The sequence below is a fragment of the Protopterus annectens genome, chromosome 1.part0 (assembly GCF_019279795.1).
Source record: "Protopterus annectens isolate FY-2018-M chromosome 1.part0, PAN1.0, whole genome shotgun sequence".
NCBI lineage: Eukaryota > Metazoa > Chordata > Ceratodontiformes > Protopteridae > Protopterus > Protopterus annectens.
In genome coordinates, this window is record NC_056725.1 from 642431046 (window position 1) to 642454163 (window position 23118).

Here is a 23118-nt window from a genome sequence, read left to right on the forward strand (position 1 = left end):
CAATGACTAGTCTACCTTCCCAGCCATGGAACAGTAAAGCACATTTTCTTGTCTGCAAGCTTACTGTTTTTCTTTCTGCACTGTCTGATAACTATACTGAAAGGGACAGTGGGTATTAGGCATTTAAAAGGATTGCTTCAGACATAATATGCCATAAGGATTCAGGTTTGTACATGTTGTTATACAGTTTATCCTATGAATGACTGAAATGTGATCATTCATAAAAACATTGTCTGATCACAGTTGCTTAGAATGTATTTCTCCCAAAATCTACCATCAGTGAAGAAATAATCCCCCCGACCTTAGTAATATATATATATATATTAACTCCACAGTCACACAACAGTGGAGAAAAGACATACTCCCTATTAAAGCACACTGTGATCTTGCACAAGCAGTAATTCCCTCTGTGCCTAAGAGTCTAGCTTTCCAATCCATGATAAAAAGTAATTATCACCGTTTGTGTTCATTCAGTTAGAAACTGATCAAATACATGCTGATTGCCTGTAGAGAAACCACATACACTTTGACAAATGCACACACACACACACACACACACACACACACACACACACACACACACACACACACACACACACACACACACACACACACACACACACACACAGACACACACATACACACACACACAGTTTTCTGGCATGCATCTGGCATGAATCTTCTGAAGCAGAACAAGGCAGAAAATGTGGTCACTGATGAGGTGTATCAAGAGGCTAGTAAAGGATCAGTTTAATGTTCACTTTAATAAGATGATGGCTGATTGGAATAACAATCTTCAGTTTTTGTGCTGGTCTTACCTACAGATGTACAAGAGCTTTTGAATGCTTCATGATCAAAATATTTTGAAGGGTTCAAAATGTTTGGTGAGCAGGAGCAGAACATTCCTCAATCCAGTGTTGGCAGTTGTCATCCATTTCAAATGTATGGGTTGTCAGATCTGACCGGATCCGACCTTGGCACTGACTTTGAAGCTTCATCAGATCCAGAGCTCTGACTCCTCCCCAATCCATAATTCCCTAGACTCTACCTCAGATGCCCAGATCTTTTTCGCTGCTCAAATGATATGGACATGCGTAAGAGCTCTCCAGCAGTACGTGATATATTTTTTCTTCCTGCTACTCCTCCCCTACTGTTAGAGTTTTCTCTCACACCATTACCTTTTCTTTGTGTAATTAAAAATTCTCACTAGTCAGATTAGATAGTTAATGTAGTCATGGTAGTTAGGCTAATTCTTTTAGCCAAGGCCTTAGACCATTTTTGTTCTTGTTATTTAAAAAGAAAAAAAGTGTTTAAACATATTTACATATATTTAGGTATTCCATTATATATTTAGTGCATAGTGTGACAGATTGTTATCCTGCCTTTGTGCTTGACTGTCTTTTCTCAGGTTTTTGTCATGTCAGAATCTGTTGGTTTTAAAAATGCTCAGAGTACAGGCACAAACCTCCACCCCAAAAACCACCCACCCAAATGTGTTTGTTATCTAGGTGCTGCACAGCTATATGTGGATTGCCAGTCTTGTGCAACATTCAGTGCTAGTTCTCTTCAGACCAGAAGGGAATAACTCTTCTTAAAGGTGTTTCTTCTGGAAAAGACAGGGGCTGCCCTTTCATTTCATCTTCATTGGCTTCCCTTTAAAAAAGAGATAAATCTAAATGATGACAATATTAAGGTACAACCCAATACCTTAATTATGGGCAATTTCAACTACCCACCATCAACTGGGAAAACTACTCATGTACCAACTCATTCACTCAACGGTTTCTGGAATTCATAAATTCCAACGCCTTGGATCAGCTTGTCCACACCCCCACCAGGGGCAGCAATATCCTGGACCTAGTCATTACCAAGATGGGTAACTGGTGTTCCATGCCAGAGGTCAACTCCTCGCTGGTCAGATCCGACCACAAGCTAATCACCCTAGACATACATATCCCACCCCCACCCCGCATTAAGGAAACCACCATCAAAAACTACACCAAAGCCAACTTCATGCTTCTTAAGATAGAAGTGGCAAACTTCATGACACCCATGCAGATGGAAAATAGAAGTACAACTGCTGAATCTTACACAAATGCACTGTATAAGCACATACATGAGTGCATGGATCGTGCCATCCCCAACAGAACCAAGACACTATCTTCCAAAAAAAGGAAGCCAATCAGGTGGTTCCCTGCCATAAACAAACTCTACAACAGAAGGAAGAAGCTGTTGCAAAAAAAGAGTAAAATCCCAAGATTGGAGGAACTCCCTGGTCAGCCTCAGCAAGAAGCTGAGATCCCTCATAAAAGCATTCTACAGCTATGTCAAAAATCTCAATGGCAACACTCAGATCTCCTGTGAGTTACAGCACAATGGCACTAAATACATATTGCCAACCGATATTGTCAACATCCTGGCAGATAGGTTCAGTGCTACCTTTACCCCCTCTCACCCTCCAAAGGGCCCATCTTAATACCGGAAGAATGAAAAGCCCCTGTAATCACGGATGAACAAGTAAAGACCGCACACGCCAAACCAAGAACACAGAATCCATGGGACCAGACAACATCCCAGGCTGCGTACTGCACGAACTACAGAATGAACTGGCACCCCACTAAAGTACCATGTTCAGTTGTTCAGTCATATCCTCACCTCAGGCTATGTACCTACTGAATGGCACACAGCAATGGTTATCCCACTCCACAAAGGGGGTGCCACCATGGACCCCGGAAACTACCGCCTCATTAGCCTGATGAGCCTGGTCTGCAAGGCCATGGAACATATTATCTTGGAGCTTATAAACAAAAGACATAGGTAACCTCCAAACCCTGGACCCCACTCAGTTTGGGTTTGTAAAAGGTAGGTCATGTCTACTAAACCTGATTGACTTCTTTGAAGCAGTCACCAGAGTTGTAGACGAGGGCAAGGTAGTGCACACAGCCTATCTTGACCTTGCCAAGGCTTTTGATACCATCCCCCACTCTGGAATTATAGATAGACTCACTAAACTGGGCATAAATCCCTATGTCACAAGATGGATGGCCAACTGGCTCACTGACAGAACCCACACACTAAAAGTAGTTGATACCCATGAACTACCACATAGGTGGTAGATCACTAAACACCGAAAGTGTGATTAGAGACCTCGGGACACAGGTGGACAGTAGTCTCTCCTATGATAACCACATTGCCACAGTAGTCAGGAAATCCTTCTACGTGGCACATTTCGTCACAAAAGGGCTCTCCTCTAGAAAAAAGGAGGTCATTGTTCCTCTCTACTCATCCCTCATCAGACCCATTATAGAGTACAATGCCCATCTCACAAGACAGCTACAACAATTGGAAAGGCCACAGAAATACCTCAGTAAGAGGATTGCCGGCCTCAAACAGATGCCATACACAGACAGTCTCAAAAAACTCCAGCTCTACTCCATCGCATATCGCCTACTCGGAGGTGATCTTTGCCTAAATACAAAGCTATGTCAAACCCAGAGCTCTTGGACATGCTACGCTTAAAGAAATCCAAATCTCTCCGAACTATATGCTCCAGGGACCTAAACCTTGTCACCACAATAAACAGAACTTGTTGAAAGGATAGATTCCTGTCCCAGAGACTTCCCATACTCTGGAACAAACTACCCATTCATGTCAAGCAAAACTCCACATTGGCTGTCTAAGAAAAATCTTGATGACTGGATGGGAAATAGGAAATTCACCCCGGGAATCACTTTGGTGGTGCTAGTTGACAGGGGCACAGGAAAATAATTTTCTTGGGTGGCAAAATCCAGGGAACTTTTTTGGCTCAGCTTAAATAGGCTCCTGGGCTGATAGCCTAGTAATTACCTATGAACACACGAAAGGGACAAGAAAAAGAAGATAGAGACAAGAGAGAGAAGGAAAAGGAGCAGGTCTCCATCTAAAACTACCAAAAATCTCTCCCCAGAACTGATGACCTTAGTTGGTCCTGACCTTAAGGTACCTCAAAGGTCAGATCTGATGACCCCTTCTGTCCAGTCTCCTTTTTCATGCATCAGTTACTCACTGGGATGGATGAGTTCAAGGCTACAGTCACTGATCTTGCAGTAGCAGAGACACACTCGACCACTTTCCGTGGCATCATCCACTCTGTCATCAAGAAATATCATGGAACTCAGTGTCGATAGGATGATGACAACGTTTTTGAGGATGCAGATTCATCTTTGGGTCATCCCTGTACTGTCCACTGGAAATGTATGAATATTGGCCAACTTACCCCTCCATTGCAGGAATCCATACTGTCTCGCTGTTTGAGTCTGGTGTTATTTAATTTGACTGGAATTGTAACACTTGTCAGCACCAAAGCTATTTATCTGTTTGATGCCAAATGCTCACCTCTGTCTCAAATTTGATGCCTTCAGATTGAGATGAGACTCAGAGCTGAAGCTTCAGTGCTGATTTAAAGGGAGGGTGAATTGACAGTGAGAGTCTCATAGCAGTTTTTTCCTCTTGGAGCTTCAGTCCTACATAATTCAGATCAGAGATCAGATTTGGGACCGAAGGTCTGCAATGGCAAGAGATCCCTCCCTTCCTTGTATCGGACAGAATCCTTGGTGCCAGTGGAAGCTTTGACCTTCAAGGTCTTAGAAAGGGTTTTGGCAAATACCAAAGACAAGGTAGCTTCAACAAGTTCAACTCCACTCCTTTTCATCTAATTGGACAGGGACAACCAGAGCCAAGTACTTCCTAGGAAGTCTGTTTTTTAAGATACCTGTTTAATACTGTTCCCCCAGAAGGTACTCCCAGGAAAAAAGATGTACAAACGGAAGCACTTAGACTCTTCCTCAGAGTCTTTCACTGAAGATACTGACTTAAAGGAATGGGAGGGTTTCTCTCGCTACCTCTCAGAAGATGTCACATTTGGTTATATTCTTGAATTAATGAAGCAGAGAGGGGGTTGTCATTCCAAGGCCCTTCTCCGGATGAGTCAGTATTCTTGGAAGCTTTTGGTTCCAGACCAACATCATCCTGAGTGATACCTCCCGTTGATCCAGTTATCGATCTTATGATTAAACCAGCGTGGAAGGATCCTGATATAGTGAAGCCCATACCTAAAAATACTGATTGAATCTTACCTGTACATACAGACAGGAAGTGCTGAAGTAAGGGTCTACCAGTAGATGCTGTGGTGCTGGCAGCAACCACCAAGAAGGAACTAACCGAACAAAACTCTTCTGTTCTTCCTCTTAGTAAAGAATCTAGGGTGATGGGCAGACTTGGGAAGTGGACCTATGCATCAGTGACTTTTGCATTTAGATTGCTGAACTGTCTGGTTCATTTAACAAGATTCTAGAGAGACTTGACAAACGAGATCACCAAGCTCCTCTCAGAGGTACTGTCTGCGCATGTTTAGAAAATAGTGGATTCCCAACTGTCCTCCTCAAATGTGATCATGCATTTGCTCTCTAATGCTGCTGATGATACTGCCAGAACAGCAGGCACCATCATTACCATGCTTCTCTATGCCTGGATGCAGTTATGTGACTTTCTGTAAGGCTTAAGTCGTCTTTTGTTAATGCTCCTTATATTGGTTCCACCATGTGTGGACCAAAAGTCAAAGATACACTCACCAGCAGACAAAATGATGGTAAGTCTCTCCCTGCAGTGGCAGTATGCTTCTGCACCTCACAAAAAGTTTCTTTAGGAACCAGAAATCAGGGAAGAAGATGTGGTTCCAGAAATTACAGAGTCCATTCCATGACTCAGGGTGACAGATTTCCCTGTGGCAGAGGGAAGGCAATTTTAATAGACAGTGCCCAAGAGGCAGAGTTGGAACACTGTCCATTTTCCGAGAAAGCCTTTCAGTGCTCTTGAACAGTTGCCTGATTGCTGAACTCTGGAGGCAGTCAGGAGGCATCTACCTCTGTACTCTTAAGCCTGTCACAGAATAACTTTAGATTCCTGGGTGCTAAAAATATTATCCAAAGGCTATTTAATTCCCTTTTCCCTCCCATGTCAAAAAAAGAAGAAAGTCCCATATGTTCCATCCAGTCAGTGGGACTTAGCAGCTGTAAAAATTTTAAGCTGCTAGAAAAAAGTCATCCAAGTGGTTTTCCATGACCAGTTAGATTCTGGAGTCTATTCTAGGTTCTTTTTTAGTACCAAAGAAAAACAGATACCTGAGACCCATATTGCATCTCAGTCATCTAAACCAAAGCAGGAAAAGTTCTGGATAGTCACATTACAATCCATTTTACCTCTATTGAGGAAGGATGACTGGATGTGCTGCATAGATTTCCGTGACATCTACTAGCACATCAGAATAGCAAATCAGTCCAGGAGATTTATCTGCTTCCAGCTGAGAGCCAATCACTACTAATTTTTGGCTCTGCCATTTGGTCTCATTACAACCCCCCCCCCCCCAGGGTGTTCATCAAGATCATGTCAGTAGTAGCAGCATACCCATGCCTGTAGGGGCTCCAAGTCTTCCTGTACCTTGACAATTGGCTGCTCACTGCCTTCGCAGAGCATCTGCACACTCACCTGGACCAGGTACTCTAGTTGCTTCTGGTCTTAGGAATATCTGTAAAACTACCAGAATGTCAGCTAACTCCAACAGACAGTATAGAGTTCATAGGATGCCACCTTGACACCAAACTACAAATAGTTAGCCTTCCCCAATCCAGAGTTCTGTAACTTTGTCTAATGGCCTTTCACATACTGCATCACCCATCTTCACCAGCAAGGTTAGTTATGTGTCTCATGGATCTCATGGCATCCATGATACTAAGGGACCCTTTAGCCAGATACTACAGGAGAGTGCTACAGTGGACTTTAGCAGTATAATGGTCTCAATTCTTTCACCCTTGACATTCCAAACTCCTAATTACATAGAGCTGCAAAGAGTACATTTCTTGGTGGATACCATCCAAAACTGTGACTGAGGGCCACCCTTTCCAGGCAGATTCACCGATTTCATCAGTGACCATGGATGCATCCCTTTTAGGGGAAGGGGGACATTTGGAAGAGAGAATGGTCCAAGGTACATGGTCATCACTAGGTGTCAATCTTCATATCACTGTCTTGGAGTTGAGAGTGGTCCTGCTAGCACTGTAGACATTTCAGGACCTCCTGTCCAAGGGTGTGATTTCCATACCGATGGACAACATGGCAGTGGTATGGTACATTAACAAACAAGGAAGAACCCATTCTTTTCCTCTGTGTCAAGAGGCCATAGAGTCTGGCAATGGGTCATGTTTTCACAGTGCTTTCTGATAGCAATGCACATCCCAGAGTTATCCAGTGTACTCATGGACAAATTGAGCAGAACAATTGTGATGCCTCATAAATGGTCCCTCAATCCTACAGTGACACATGTAATTTTCAGTTGCTGGCGCCAGCGTTTCTGTGACCTCTTTGCATCCTATCTAAACAACAAAAGCAGCAGGAATTTTGCCCTAATCCCTCCATAGGGACAGTCACTGAGGGATTCTGTAATCCACAGCTGGCACCTGGACATCCTGTATACTTTTTTCTCTTTACCCCTTATGAACAAATTCATGCAGAAAGCAAGACAGTGCAAGGCCAGAGTGATGCTCATCACTCTTTTGGCCCTATAAGACATGGTTTCCTACCTAAGGTCTCTTCTTGTACATCCCCCATGGATTTTGGATCATTATTCAAACCTTCTGACTCACCCATCTGGACCACCTCCTACTAACCAGAATTCCATGAAGCTAACTGCATGATTCCTCTAATTTTAACCATAGCTAGAGATGCCAGGCTTTCTCTTGCAGTAGTCAGTATTTGTTCTGCTTCATTATGACAATTTATCAAAGTAAAAGGAAGCTATTCTCGATTTGGGCGTCTCCAAAGACCTGGATCCACTTTCAGCACCTGTTCCATCTATACTAGAATTTTGTCTGATCTCTTTGATAAAAGTTCCAGCTTTGCAACCATCAAGGTAGAGTCGGCTGCAATTTCAAACTTCCATATTGGATGCAAAGACATTCCAATAACTTCACCAAAAATTTCAAAAGCCTTCCTAAAAGGTGCCTTTCTACTAAGACCTCCCATTAGAGACCCAGACCAATATGGGATATCACCATTATGCTACAAGGTCTGACTCAGGCTCCTTTTGAACCTGCTATAACTGTAGATCTAAAATTCCTTACTTGGAAAACAATTTTCTTAGTGGCAGTGACATTAGCCAGATGAATCTCAGAATCACAGGCCCTTTCATGTAAGTCTCCATATCTAATGTTTCACAAAAACAGAGTTTCCCTTAGAACTATGCATCCTTTACTCCTAAGGTAACATCTAAAGTTAATTTAAATCAATAAACTTGCCTGTGTTTTTCCAAGGTATTCAGACAATGGAGAACACTTGCTGCATAAGTTAGATGTGCACAGGCAGCTAAGATTCTATATCCTCAGTGTAAAAGAATTTAGAAAAGATGATTAGTTGTTTATTTAATTTTGTAAACAAAAGTTGAAAAAGGTAGATACTATTGTTACTTTATCTAAATGGCTTTCAGATTGCATCTCCTTCATCTATAAGAAGAATTTACCCTTACTGGTTAAAGGAAAAGCGCATTCAGCCAGAGGAGTTTCTACTTCAACAGCATTTAACAACAGTTTATCCATTGATTACATTCATGCTGCAGCTACCTGGGCTACAGTAAACACCTTTGTGTCTCACTACAAGCTGGACCCTCAATCCAGATCATGTTCCTCCTCTGGTTCCACCATACTCAGGAATGTCTTTCTTTGATACCACCCAGTTTGACAGCTTGGGATTCTGTACTGTATGTTTGAAATGGCTGAAAATAGGCAACACTGGATGCAAAAGTTATGTACTCTTACGATGGTCCTTTTAGGTCGCATGTTCTCATATATCACAGAAACTGGAGGGCAAACTTGATCTGAGCATCTTAGGTTGAGAGTATGGAATTTTGGGTAGGAGAGGAGTCCAAGCTCTGGAGCCAATGATGCTTTGAAATCAGCATTAAGGTCAGATCCAGTCGGATCCAACAACCCATATGTTTGAATCAGACAACACAGATCTAACATTATGGTAAGGACATAGCTTTCATTCATTTGTAAAGCTGAAGATAAGTGCACAACTCAGACAGATCAAGTGTGACTCAGATACTCTTCCACTGAAAATGTACTGACTAAAAACTTAATGCTTTCTGCATGTGTTTTTTTTTTGTATTTACTTTTGTTTAAGTTAAACAAAATGGATATAAAATACTCTTTTTACGTGTGAAGTTTATAATACTCTTTTTACGTGTGAAGTTTATATATTTATTTGAATCTGTTTTATTTTATATTGGTTTTGTTTAAGTTAAATAGAATGCTCAGAAGAGACCCTCATCAGTTATGACCTTGATTCTGGTGAAAGGCAATAGTTAAAATGAATGATATATGCATACATAACACAATACAGAAATTACAGCACAAGTATACAGCCTGCAGTAAGTATCACATCATAACACAGTTCGATTGGGTTGGATGAAGTTATATATTTTTACGCAGAAGGTTCTGTTTGAAAGATGACTATTCATACAGTTTAATGCAGTAGACAAAATCATAAAGGGGTAGTGAATTCAGTTAAGATCTTAAAGTGGTGGACTGAATGGAAAGCTTTTGCTGAATCTGTAAAGATACTTAAGTTCCCAACATCCTTGCAATGTGGAATGTTGTTTGTCAGACAAGAGGTTGCAGTTAGGGTGCTGTGGCCCTTCTTGAAGCCATGTTGACTGCTTAGAAAGCCATATGCAGTTATGTAGAATAAGAGTTGCATACAAACTACTGTATGCTCATCATTAGATCATGACCGCAGTAACCTAAGCTGTATGGGTTATATCCTGCCATGGATATGATAATTGGCCAGCATCTAAAGCTTTAGGACACATTCCTTGTGCCTTAACCACAAAAGGGATTAAGGAAAGTAGTAAAAAGTCAGTGGTTAGGGCGCCAATCCTTCAGAACTTTCTTGCCAACGAAGTACGCTCTTCCTGCAGACTTCAAGTGATTAATGGTCAACTAGGCCTTCACAAAGGCTAGACAGATAAGTACAGTGAGAGAAAAACTTTCCACTTTAACAAATTTCTGAGTAAAAGCTTACTTTTACTATATATATATATATATATATATATATATATATATATATATATATATATATATATATATATTTAAGCAGGAATCATGTTTTTAGTGATTGCCACTTAGAAATTTATTTCAGAAATATTCATTTTTGTCAGGTGTACCGGTTTGGGAAACTGTTCTAAAATCCTTTTTTATGTAAAATTCTCATATAATTTTGTGTTAAATAAGACAGGAGCTAGGGCTTGAGATTTTGGGGGTTGTCATTAATGTTTCTTTTTTAATCTCAACTTTTAAAATTCCAGTCAAGTGATTTACCGACTGTTCAAGGATCTGATGCCCTCTTATCAGGCACTTTTCTTGAGTAGAACATGGTGTACGCTTTGGGCTGTTTGATTCTTCTCTTTCCCTTCAACAAGAAGAAAGTTTTACAGGAGTCTTCAGTAGTCAAACCAACTTCCTCTCTGCCTCGGCTGCCAGTGAGTGACTGTGCTGTGGCCAAATCAGGTACCTGAAATACTGTTCCTACTGAGATTATTCCTAGAGACGCCATTGAGGACCTGGAGAGAGGCACATCCTTTATGGTTGTTGGGTTATCCTCTTCAGGCAAGGGATAACTACTGTTGTCAGTCTCAGAGGAAGGAGTAAATGATGCTTTATCAGAAAACTGATCTATGGTGCCTGATTCCTAGGTAAGAACCCCATCTTTATTTAAGTCTTTTTCTAGGGGGTTCTCCTAGGAAAAGAAAATGGAAAGTTAGGCATATGTCTTCTGTTTCACATAGGATGGACAAAAAACATTGGCTTGATTTTGTTAAGGGCTTATTTCATGTCTTTAATTCTTTAAATTCTGATTCTACAATGAGTTTTGAAAGACACAGACGTCCATGTCTTTCAGATACCATTTCCAGTCTGAATGGCAGGAATTAGTTTGGGATTGTATTTCTCCAGTGCCTATTTATTTTATTTTGGATTTGATAAAAGGCATAGAGCAATGATCCTATTGGACCTATTTCGGAGTCAGTAAACACAATGGATACATGATATTATATACAGAGCGAATGACAGTTGGTGGTACAGCAGTAGCGTTGTTACCTCACAGCAAGAGGATCTCCCATTCGATTCTCGGCTTGGCTTGGGAGTGCCTTCTGTGTGGAGTCTGCATGTCCTCCCCACGGTTGGGTAGCGTTCAAAAGACATGCGTCCGTAAATGGGCATTGCCTTCGTTGAAGGTTGTGCAACGAGCTGGCACCTCAGCGTTTCGTAAAAATCTACTGCCAATCATTAGCGGACCAGAGTTCCACTGTGGCGACCCCTAACCAAGAAAAGCCGAAAGACCAACATATATTATACACAAAGTAAATGTAGTTAGCCTGAGGATATAAAGGCGATGAATAAATAACATACACAGAGTGACTGACAAAACGCAATATATACATTTACTATATATATTGAGTGGAAATCAGAGTTGGCATGTTGAAAGGCTCACAGTCAAAAGTAGACTCAGTGCAACTATGTAAAGGGAATAAGGGTATGAAGAGATTAAGGTATATCACCACAGATGGCAGTTGCTTCTTTCCAGAGTCTTGACATATGCTTTTCTTTCTGATCAGAAAATGGGGTAAGTGGAATGATCTTTAAGAAAAGAAGGGAATGATTTCCACAATTTGGGACCAAGAACTGAGGCAGCATGGTCTCAGTAGTGAAGCCTTATTTGGTGTGGGTTTGAAGGAGAGGACATGAATGGTTAAGATTTCTAAGGTTGTATGTTACTGCATTTCTGAATAGTCTGGAGACTAGTTGGGGAACATGTTATTCTTGATAAGTTTAAATAGTTGAGAAGCAAGTAGAAAGTCAGCATGTTGTTTTACAGGTAGCCAGTTAGATTTTCAGTGTTTTTTGCAGTGGTGTTCGTTTTCTTGTGGGGAGAGTGATGATTCTACAAATGACAGCTGAGATTAACGGAATGGTAGATACATTTCTTTTAGAGGCTACAGCAATTAGAGGGAGACAGTATTCCAGCTGAGCCAGTGAGATTATTTTAACTGTAGTGCTTCTACAAAGTCTGGGTAGAAAAAGGGAGATACTGTTAGCCCAGAATGGAAGAGAGTTGATTTGTTTGTTTATATAGTCAAGATGTAGTTGGAAATTTAGGAAGGGGTCCAACCAAATCCATAGGTATTTGAATTAAATTAAATTTTCAATAGTGTTATTAAGATGATCTAGTATTTTAGAGGCCTGGCGATAGAAGGCTCTTTATTTCTGTAAGATTGCTGACCTGTTTCCAGAAGTTTCTGGGTGATTTTTTTTTTTCTTGCCACAGGAAGAGGAATATGGTTATGAAGAAAGTTTTTTCTTCTGATTCCCCCTTTAGAGAGTTATCGTTTTCTAAAACTGTAGCCAGAGTAAAATATGTGTTTTAGTAGTAGGGACAGAGTAAAATTCTGGTTTCCCAGCAAAAATATTATGCATTGTTACAGCTGGATTTTTTGCATCTGTTCCTCGTCTTACCAACATTAGAGGATGTTTTCTTGAAAGCCTGACAGTCAGCTTAGCAACCGATTAAAACTTTCCCAAAGTCTAGGTCTTTATTTTCCTCAATGGCATCAGATGAGTGGGTTCTGAGAATCATTCTGAAAGGGCACAGTTGATAGTGAGAGTGCCTTCCTCCTTTTCATGGGATTTTGCCTCATCCATAAAATCAAATGTCCCTGTTTTGTCCAGTTGTGGAACAAATGCTGTCTACAGGGTTCATAGAATCAGTTTCCCTAGAATAGACATGAAAATAATTTTATTCAAGAATTTTTCTGGTGCCAAAGAAGGCAGGAACTTTGAAAGCAGTCCTAGACCTTTCTTTACTAAATCTTCACACATAAAAGTCCTAATGTTTACATTGCTTTTTTTTCAGTCTCTATTACCCGTCATCTCTCCTCAAAGTTTGTTGTTAACTCTAGATTTACGAATATGCCTGTCTTCACATTCCAGTTCTCTAAGACTTCCAAGACAAAGGTTGAAAGGATCACACAAACAAACCATTCAGGAAAAAAAAAAAAGAAAATACCAGCCAAGACAGAGTCTTCACTGTGTAAAACCTTAAACCTTCTCTAGTGGCAGCCCATGGATATATGCAAATGACCTCTTAAGGACATACCAGTGTTTCAGCTACCTGGATTCTTTAAGTCTTTATAGGTATATTCAGGTCAGTAAAGCCAAACCCCCACTAGCTGTAGACATGCCATGTTCTGGCCTTTTTCTGACCTTGTCAGTACAGCATAAGTAGAGTGTTTGGCTGTAGTTAAGAAATACATAGCTTAAAATCAAGCCAATGTCCTTAAACATTAAAGTGCCTGCAAATATCCTAAATAACAGTCAAACCAAATAGCAAAAAGATCACAGAAGCAAATAATTCAGTAAAAACTTCAAGAAAGACCCAAGTAAATTAGAGTCTTCAATGTATAAAACCTTAAACCTACTCTAGTAGAGGCTCATGGGGGTTGGCTTCATTTGCCTGCATTCATGTGTCTACCCCATCACAGATGCTTTATGGAGCATGTACTCCTCATATGTCTCATTATCTTGAAGTGAATGCATAAATAAGTAAATAATGTCCACAGTAATTTATTTTATGCCATTGCTGTCTGATATGTACACTGCAACCTATTGCAATCCCTTACCACACACACACACACACACACACACACACACACACACACACACACACACACACACACACACACACATACAACTCGAGTATAAAAGAAAAAAAGATATGCATATACCATCCTAATAGATGGCTAGCATCATTGGCAGCTTAACAGCATAATATTATTTAATTAAAAAGCAGAGAAAAAAATACATCCTGCATCTTGCTTCATCTAAGACTGTCCACAGCAAATAGTTTTCTTTCACATTTGACACTCAGGCTGCCTTTGTTTTCAGCCAGCTGTCACAGTCTGACCCAATGGGAAACAGCTGCTCTCTACTTTGTCTAGCAGCCCAGACAGCCCACATTAAAGTGAAACTTTTAGCCCCCCACCTTCAGTCAAGGACTGGGTAATAAGGCATAATCACCTTATATTGTATGGCAGTATTCCTAAATGGTCTAATTAAAAAAAAAACAGATCAGCTAAGTAAACCAACTTCTTTTAATGGAAACTGGAACACTAGGTATACAAAATACTTATTTCCATTAGTTCAGATTCCCCAAACAGGAAAGTTTACAAGTTTTGAAAAATTAAGTATCAGGTACTGCATTCCACTGGCCTCATAGAAGTGATACACTCCTAAAGTTATCTAACAGCGGCAGCAGTGAAGCCCTTCTTTCCAGTAGAAAACAAGATGCAAGTTGTTTTTGACAGCAGAACGTATGTTTGAGCAGTAATCAAAGGGTATTGTGAGCAAGACTGTGGGAAACAGGAATTCAGTGTGTTTGTGTTGGTAACATGAGTGATGATGTCTAAAGGAGAGTAAGTTAGTTGTGATAGCGAGAAGCACTGAGAGTTGATTTAGCATTGTAAACATGGAGAGGTTAGCTGCAGTATGAAGAAGTGAGATATGTTGTGATGTGACGTGTGGGAAAAAGAGAAGCTTTAATCATAGCTCAAGATGGAGGAGAAGGTTCATGAGTGAGGAAAGAGAAGTCTTTGCTGCCACTGAAACAACAAGAATGCAGTAGTGAAAAGGGCAAGAAGAAGTGCCTTTCTTGCCACCAATGGATGGTTAAAAATATGTATTAAAAAGGTGCAGAGAAGGAAATGATTAAGGAAAGTATGGAAAAACAAGACGTTCTTGCCGAAAAAGGCCACTTGAAAGTAATAGTAGTGAAGAAGAGGATAAACCCTTGCTGCCACAAAAGGCTATGTAGGTGTAAAAATGAGGAAAGAAAGGTAAAGACTAGGAAGATTCTTCCTGTGAAGAAGGGATGGGGCAGTGTCTTTGATGTCACCAAGAGCTGGGAAGAAATAAGTATGAAGAAGAAGGACTGGAGAATATTGAGATCCCTGTTTCCACCAATAGAGGGTAGAAGTAAGTACGAGAAAAGAGGAGTGATGACTGGGAAGATCTGTGATGCTGTTAAGAGTTAGGACAGAGGCTTTCATGTAGAGTCATGGATCATGAGTTGGCTGATTGCAGCGACTATGCCTGTGATGTAGCGTGCAGTTTCCAGAGTGGGATGAAAGCTTAATATGAACAATGTCCAAATGCAGAAGACAGCTAGGACAAACTCAGAATGTTGAAGAAACTATGAGTAATTAGGATGCTCCAAAAGGGTATTACATCTCTGCTTAAACTTTTTATAGAGTTAAATCTGGAGATCAAGAAAAATCTTTGAACTGCTACTACTAGGCAACACAAGATTGCTGCAAATCATCATCATCATCATCCACACTTTTTCTCATTTTCTACATGGGGTCTGGATGTCATGTCAACAGTCACCATATCTCTAGATTCAATGCCACTGTCCTACCATCTTTGACAATCATGCCTGAGTGTCACAGATTTTCTCTCACATAATCCATCGTTGCTGGACATTCTTGTTTCCTCTTGCCTTCTTCTTGTCTGTCCCAAATCTTGTTCACCATATTGTCTTCTTTTCTGCACTTGTGCCCGTACCACAGTAATCGCTTCTGTTTGACCTTCTCTGCAATTGGAGTTACTTTGGTCTCTGCACTGATATCCTCATTTCTTCATATGTCCCACAGTGTGCATCATACCATCCATCTCAGGCACTTCATCTTCATCACCTTTAGCCTTCTCAGCTGCTCTGCCTTTACTGACCAAGTTTCTGTATTATACTGGTCGCATCACTGTTTGGTACATCTTAATTTTCAGCTTCTTTGGCATTCTTCTATCATGCAGTATTTTCTGCCAGTTGGCTGCAGCCCCTCTGATTCTAGCTTTGACATCGTCATTCAGACATCTCTTCTCCTCAACCACCCCTCCCAGATATCTGAAGCTGTTAACCAGTTCCACTGTTTTCTCTATCTTAGTTCTCATCTTCTTCTGATATCCCCTATTTCTTGCCATTGTAACTGTCTTATCTGTACACATTTTTATCCAATGTGTCTTCAATTTTGCATTCCATTCCCCAATCCTTTGCTTATGTTCTTGCTCACTGTAAGCCTGTAATGCCACATAATTTGCATATGGCAGCTTTGTTTATCTCTGCCCTTCAACCTGTTTTTTTATATAGTCCATCAGCAGTATGAACAGCAGTGGGGTCAGAGCTGAATACTGATGCACACCCACTCCCACTCCCACTGGGAACCCCTGTGTGAGACTAAACTCTGTTCGCACTTGAGTTATTGGATCCTTGCACATAGCCTGCACTAATTCCACCAATGTTTTTGGGACTTTGAACCATTGCAGAACTGCCCAAATCAGCTTTCTTGGGACCGTGTCATATGCTTTCTCCAAGTCTAGGAATGCCCAGTTGGACTCTTTCCTTACCTCTAGCTCCTTCTTAATTGTCTGTCTCATTGCAAACCTCAAGTTAGTTGTGCTGTATCCTGATCTGAATCCGGACTCCTCATCTCCTGTCTTACTTTCTACTACTCTGCATATTCGATTATCAGTCACTTTCTCCAAAATTTTCATGCTGTGTGGCAGGAGTTTGATACCTCTATACTTCACAGTTGTGGATGTCCCCATCGTCCTTGTGCCCTGACACAAGTATGCTTATTCTCTAGTCATATGGGATAGGCTTTTCTTTCCATACTGTTATGAGTGTGATTTAGTAGAATTCAGTATTGTGTAAACATTAAAGTTAGTACTGCTTAGCATAATCTGCTCTAATAAATCACCGTTATTAGTCTCCACCGACAAAGCACTCTTAATAGCTGCTAACCCTAGTACACCACCCCCTTGTAGCTCACCAGTCAAAGGACTGGACAGCATGGATATGCAATTTCCTATCTTCTCTGTAGCCAGATTGGTGGATATGAGCATCTTGAGACAATGTAGCATGTGTCTCATGTTTACTGACAACCAGTTAATCCTTAAAGAAACAGGCACAGAATGGGAGAGGTGTACTTACACAATGACAACTGGAAACTAAACTCTTGCACATAAGCGCACATCAGTTTGTCAAAACCACGCACACAACACCCATGCCACATAGCACACAGCACACACATAGGCTGTAGTATGCTGAGGCACTCAAAAGCAATCTTTCTAAACAGCAAAGATCACCTAGACCACCCTTTCTCAAAGCTCTGCCTCAGCAAGCCCAAAGGCACTTAGAATAAACAGCAGCTAACACCACACATGCTGTCACAATCACTAAGCCCTTAAGGCAAGCAGACACACTTCTCAGGACTCTTATCATAGGGGACTCCATTGTAAGATATACTGACACCCCTCTAAACACGACAGACAAGATGAAGATAACTGTTATTTGCTTATCTGGAACCAGGATACTCCAAATCACACATGCACTCAGTTCATTGCACCACAGGTACCGGTATTATTCCATCACAGTCCATGTAGGTGTAAATAACTTGAGATGTACCTCCCTGGACTATATAAAGAGAGACAGTATGGAGTTTTGAGATTGTCTATTTCAGGCTGGTATGAGCCTAGCACTGAGCAGCATATTACTGTCACTGAGGATAATGCCACAATATGAACAAAAATAATTGATTTCAATAACTAACTGGCTGTCTTAATAGTGGCATTCTAAGGGGAGCTAATACTTGTCAGCTTGGGAGGATATGGTTAAAAAACCACATTGCTTTTCCATGGATGGTCTGCACCTTTCCCCTCTAGGCTTTCAAATACTGGCTAAAACTTTTATCCACCCCATAGTGCCTTTTTAGGCAATGCAAAATTGACAAACCTACTGACATAACAAAACCAACTGAACTGAACCTCAGGGTGTTACTCTTCAATACAAGGAGCCTAAATAAAAAAAAAATCACTCCCTCCAATCCCTCCTCACAGTTGAGAATATAGAAATCTGTGCAGTTACAGTGACATGGTTTAAAGTGGAAGAAAGTACCCCAGCAATGTAAGCTTTCAATGTCTTCCACACTTTCAGACTAGTGGCTGCACAGACAAGGACTAAAGGTGAAGGTATATCAATATACATCAATAGCAAACATACCTCCAGGGTGGTCAAATAGGATGATGTGCTAAAATTCCTCCACATGCAAATCACCACAGACAAAATCCCATACCAAATTATAGCCGGCTATAGGTCACTCTCCACGTCCCATAAAGCTAACAATGCACACTTGGACCTACTGGAGACACTTAACATCCAACCTAATGCCCTACTCGTGGGAGTCTTTAATTATCCGTCTACAGACTGGGAATCCTATGTAGTTTTATATCTACAGGCACAGAGATTCCTGGACTTTGTAAATACAAACATCCTTGAACAAACAGTGAATACGCCCACTAGAGACTTCAACATACTGGACCTCGTTGTCACAAATATGGGAGAATGTTGCACTCCCCATTGGTTGTCCTCCTTGTTAAGGTCTGACCATAAAGCTATCATCTTGGAAATCAAAATCATCTTTGTAATCCCATTAAAAAAGTAACAGTTTGGAACTAGTCCAAGGCAAATTACCTTTTATAAAGTGATGGTTTGTCAAAATTCAGTGCTCCTGAAAACCCCAAGCACACAGCAGCCTGTGATGAACTGTTATTAAAAACACAGTACAACCATGTCAATAAACCATAGATTCGTTTGTATGGTACCATCAAAAATAGACTAAGGAAACAAAATTAGATGGTGCCATGAGTATACTATAAGCTCCACACCGGAATGCCAGAGAAAAAATAGGAGTAATAGTTTTATTTTTATTGTACCCATTATGCGCTTTCTTTCCTGAAAAAAAGCTGGGACTTCATCAAAACAAAATAAGAGCCTCATTCCTACATTTATATATATATATATATATATATATATATATATATATACACACACACACACACACACACACACACACACAAATACATTAACTCTTAGATAACATTCAATAAAATTAAATTACATTTAATTAGCTTAAAGAAACATTATGTGTAAAAATCTGTAAAACCTCCGTTTTTTAATATACTTAAAACAAAACTTTCTTCACTGTAAAACAGTTATTGAAACAACAACCTCCATCACATATATAACATTTATCTAACTATTAAAAACATCTTTGAAACTATTAGAAATCAAGAGCTAATTTTTTAATATGGGCAACAGTGAAAAATTATCATTTAAACCAGGGGTGATGGTTGCATTCACCCTAATGATCCGATATAATTAATTCCCTTACTTCTATTTTTAATTCCCACCACCCTCGCCTTGGACTCTGTTACAATAATTCTAAGATATCAATTTTAAATTTTGAAAAACCTTGGCATACTTGGGTATGTTTATATAGGGCATTGTTCAAATTCTCTTTGGAAATAGCATATATATGCTCATAAATTCTATATCTCAATCTTCTTTCCATCTTCCCTACATAATACTTTTCACATGTTTGACAAATAGCAATGTAAATAACACTCTTAGTGTTGCGATTACCTCTTTTTAACTGTACCTTATGCATGTTTCCCTTTAAATGTATACAGTCAACATCTAAAATATTGGGACATTGCTTGCAAGTACAACACTTAGTTGTGCCTTTCAAAGTCATGGGGCGGTGAATGTGTGTTTGTTCAAATAAATTCTTAAGATTCCTACCTGTTTAAAAACAATCCCTGGACTTAAACCTACTAATGCTAATATTTCCAAATTTCCTTTAAGAGTGGTCCAATGTTTAGTCACTGTACAACTGCGGTGGTGGTGCTGCGGTAGCGTTGTCGACTCACAGCAAGACGTTGTCCGTTCGATTCTCAGCTAAAGTGTCTTCTGTGTGCGTGAAAGGGCGTACCTTCGTTGAAGGTTGTGCGTCAGGGCACGTAAAAATCTTCTACCAATCATTAGTGGACCGGAGTTCCGCTTTGGCGACCCCTAACCGGGAAAAAGCCGAAAGACACTTCTAATATCTTTCCCACCTACACCATAGGGAGTAACCATGCTCAAATTAAATTTAGGATGTGTAACTATAGTGATCCTTATCTGTTCAGCCCCATCAGCTGAACCTAGTATTGTCTTGTACTTTGTTCCCCATCCTGCTAAAATTTCATTAATGATAGAAGTTAGTAAGTTTGTGGGGTAGCCTCTGTCCTTAAACATTCCAGTAATATTAACAAATTCAGTATTAAGGTTAGCAATATCTGAACACATCCTGGCTGGCCGCAGTAATGGTCTCTTAAAAATATTTCTCTTTGTGTGACCAGGATGGTGGCTGTGATAATCTAAATAACTGTTAGAAAAGGTGTCTTTTCTAAAGACCTTTTAGACCAATGTCCCCCAAGTTTTAGCAGTGAAATGGGTAACAACGTCCAAATAGTTTACATAAATATCCAAAAAAGTAGAAGTAAATTTAAAATAAGAACACGCTTTGTTAAATATTCCACAAACTGTGTTGGCATTGAAGATTTTTCTTTCCAAAGAATAAAACTATCTTCCAAGAAACAAAAATACGTGAACCAAGATTTCCTAATTGCTGTTCCAAATACATATTTAGATTCCTAAGAGTATAGAACAAGGTTGGCATAAATGGGTGCACAACTGGCAATGGCTGCATAGAAGCTGCTGCACTTACCAGAGTACACCTAGAACTAGTCCCAAAAACAAACCACCTTGATGGCATCCAAAATTAAACAAGATATACAACAAAGGGGGAAAATTATGGCAAAAATCAGGAAGGGTAATTCCCATAAAGATAAAAACTTTCATCAAACTAAATAGGCAACTAAAATGCCTAATTAGGTCATGCAAAGACAACTTTGAGGTTAAGATAGCCTCCCAGGTGAAATATAACCATAAGGCCATCTTCAGTCTTGTCAGAAACCTCAAAGGCAGCACACAGCAATGTGCTAAACTGGTGGTTAACGGTGTCATATTCACTGAGCCTGTCAATGTAACAAACCTTTTTGCAGATAAATTCAGTTTCAGCTTTACTTCCTACAACCCCAACCATCCCCTAAAAAATATCCTCAAAATAACCCCTCCAACTACAACTAGGGAGCATGCTCTGTGCTCACTAAAGTCAAGAACACATCCTCAATGGGCCCCAATAACATCTCAAGATGTTGTTGTTGTTTGTCTTTTCGGCTTTTCCTAGTTAGGTGTCGCCACAGCGGAACTCAGGTCCGCTAATGACTGGCAGTAGATTTTTATGGTGCCGTGTTGCCAGCCCGATGCCCAACCTTCAACGAAGGCACGCTCATTCACGCATGTCTTTCGGAGGCCACTCGACCACGGGGAGGACATACAGACTTAGCACAGAAGGCACTCCAGCTGAGAATTGAACAGGAGAACCTCTTGCTGTGAGGCAACAACACTACTGCTGTACCACCACGGATCCCCCAATAACATCTCAAGATGTCTCCTGAAAAGTCCAAAATACAACTTACCAGGACCCCTGGAGTCATTATTTAACTATAGTCTTGAAACTTTGTGCTACATGAATGGAGGACTGCAACAGTCATCCCCCTTCATAAGGAAGGACCTTTAACAGATCCTGGAAACTACAGACCCATTAGTCTGACTAACCTTATTTGCAAAGCCAAGGAATGAATTATCATGGAAATTATCAACAAAGACATAGAAGACCTTTAGACACTGAATCCATCCCAATTTGGCTTTGACAAAGGAAGGTCATACTTATGGAATCTGGAGAACTTATTTGAAAAGGACTCTAAGGCAATGGATGAGGGGAGATCTGCATACCACCTAACTAGATCTGGCTAAAGCATTTGACACAATACCCCTCTCGAGCATTGTCAACAAACTTATTGAACTAGGTATAAATCTCTTTTGTAACACCCCGGTTAGCTAGCTAGCTTACTGATAGGACTCAGGGTGTTAGAATTGGTGAGGCCACCTCCACAAAGAGACCAATCACCAGTTGAGTCCCCCAGGGCTCTGTGCTAGACCAACTCCTCTTTGACATCTACTTCTCAGATGTCAAAGCCAATGTCAAAGGACACTGACTCACCAGGTTTGCAGATGATTGCAAACTGGAAGCAGTCATTGAGCTCTACCAAGATGTCAGCCCCCTTCAAGAAGGTCTAACACAGACAAATGCTTAAGCCATGACTAAAAACTCAATACCAAGAAATTATTACATTATAGTACCTTTTGGGAAGTCATCCACCCGGAGTAACTACATTATCAACAAACACCCCTAAAAGTCAGTTCAGTAGTCAGGGATCTGCGTACTCATAGAGTAACCCAGCCTTCGACCAACATCTGTCCAAGGTAGGAAGAATATCCTTCTATGTTTCACAACTATTAAGAAAGGGCATGACATCCAGGTCCACAGCGGTCATCATACCACTGTACGTGACCCTCATCACACCCATCATAGAGTATAATGCCCCCTTTGGTATGTACCCGACTAGACACATGCAGCAACTGTAACACCCACAAAGGTTTGTTACAAAAAGAATTCATGGAGTAAACACAGTGTCCTGCACTGATCACATCAAAGCCCTGTCTCTTTTCTTAGTATCATACAGACTTCAAAGAGGTGATCTTTGCAGCCATACAAGGCATCCCTGGACTCAGTTTTGATGAACCTTTTGCATATCCACAAAACAAGCAGCATCAGAATTACTATTTTATTAGAAGTGCTCCAGATGCATGTCTTTGGAATGTGGAAGAAACTGGAGTACCCGGAGGAAACCCACACGAACACAGGGCGAACATGCAAACTCCACACAGAAGGCACCCCAGCCGAGAATCGAACCGGTGAACCTCTTGCTGTGAGGCGACAACGTTAACCGCTGCACCACTGTGCATTAAATTAAAAGATATACATTTTGCTTGCAACATAAAGAGCACATGTTGGAGAGACAGATATGTTTCTCTGGAACAGGCTCTCCATCCATTTGAAATAGAGTTCATCCATATCCCTATTTAAGCACAGCGTGGACCAATGGCATTATGGTCAAGATCCTTGCTTCTCATACACAA

General features: G+C 40.5%; 1 protein-coding gene across 1 annotated transcript in view; it reads left to right on the plus strand.

The window, feature by feature from the left end:
* LOC122793178 (guanylate-binding protein 1-like) overlaps positions 1 to 23118 on the plus strand; it is a 2019684-nt gene that overhangs the window by 1169126 nt on the left and 827440 nt on the right. The window lies entirely within an intron of this gene.